This window comes from Suricata suricatta, chromosome 3 (assembly GCF_006229205.1).
Source record: "Suricata suricatta isolate VVHF042 chromosome 3, meerkat_22Aug2017_6uvM2_HiC, whole genome shotgun sequence".
In the NCBI taxonomy this organism is placed as follows: domain Eukaryota; kingdom Metazoa; phylum Chordata; class Mammalia; order Carnivora; family Herpestidae; genus Suricata; species Suricata suricatta.
The window spans coordinates 138,369,998-138,371,077 of record NC_043702.1 but is presented as its reverse complement, the minus strand read 5'-3'; positions in this window follow the sequence as shown (position 1 = coordinate 138,371,077).

Below are 1,080 nucleotides of genomic sequence, written 5' to 3'. Positions count from 1 at the left end.
TATACACACACCTGGCAATCCAAATTACTCTTTTGTTGGTGAAAATCTGCAAAGAACGGAGGGCCATCTAGGAAAGGTGTTTGACAGGATTGTCCAGGCACTTTCTGCAAAAGCTTTCCAGTGCTTGGAATGCTTTTGCAAAGGTGAACATTTATTGAGTCTGAGAATCCGAAAGGAGATCACGTTGGTTTTGTCACTCCACTGCTCGGGCTCCCATTCACTTGTGGAAGCGTTCCCATCGAGGCGTGACTGTATCTCAGGGTCACAGGTGCCAGAGCGCAGCAGTGCACAGCCTCAACAACACCAGGTTTAAAAGCGGCTTCCTGGGGCATCTGGGTGGCTCAGGTGGTTGAGTGTCCAACTCTTGATTTTTGGCTCAGGTCGAGATCCCAGGATTGTGGGGATCAAGCCCTGAATTGGGCTGCATGCTGAGTGTGGACCCTGCTTGGGATGCTTTCTCTCTCTCTGCTCTCCCCTGCTCACTTACTCACTCACTCACTCGTGTGTGTGTGTGTGTGTGTGTGTGTGTGTGTGTTTGTGTGTGTGTGTGCACGCATTCTCACATGCTCTCTCAAATAAAATAAATAAAAAATAAAAGTGGATTCCTTGAAAAGAAGTGCTGATACTAGAAGGAGGCCACCTGGGAGAGCCCCAACCACCTAGAGCTCTATTCCATGTTGAGTAAAGCTGCCCACAAGAAGCCTGAGCTCCCTGATGAGCACAATACACAGGGCACGGCCCCTGCCAGGGAGCACCCTGCAAGGAGCAGTGCCAGTCTTTCTGCCCCTTCCTTGTGACCGCCTATGTCACCGTGAATGTGGGGAGCAGTGGCTGGGAAATGGGCAGGAAAGGTATTGTTTTCCCTGCTTGATCCAACACTGCTGAGTAGCCAGCGAATTCCTGGAACCGTCTTTACCATTTGTGGCGCTTATTTGGAACCACACTCTTGAGTCAGACAGCCAGGAAGCCTTACTGAATATTTGCCACATGTAGAATCCTCAGCTCATCTCCATAAAAAGATGCATGAAATCATAAGTGAAAGGAAGCCCCAAAAGTCTTCTGTCTAGTTCCCCTGCTATC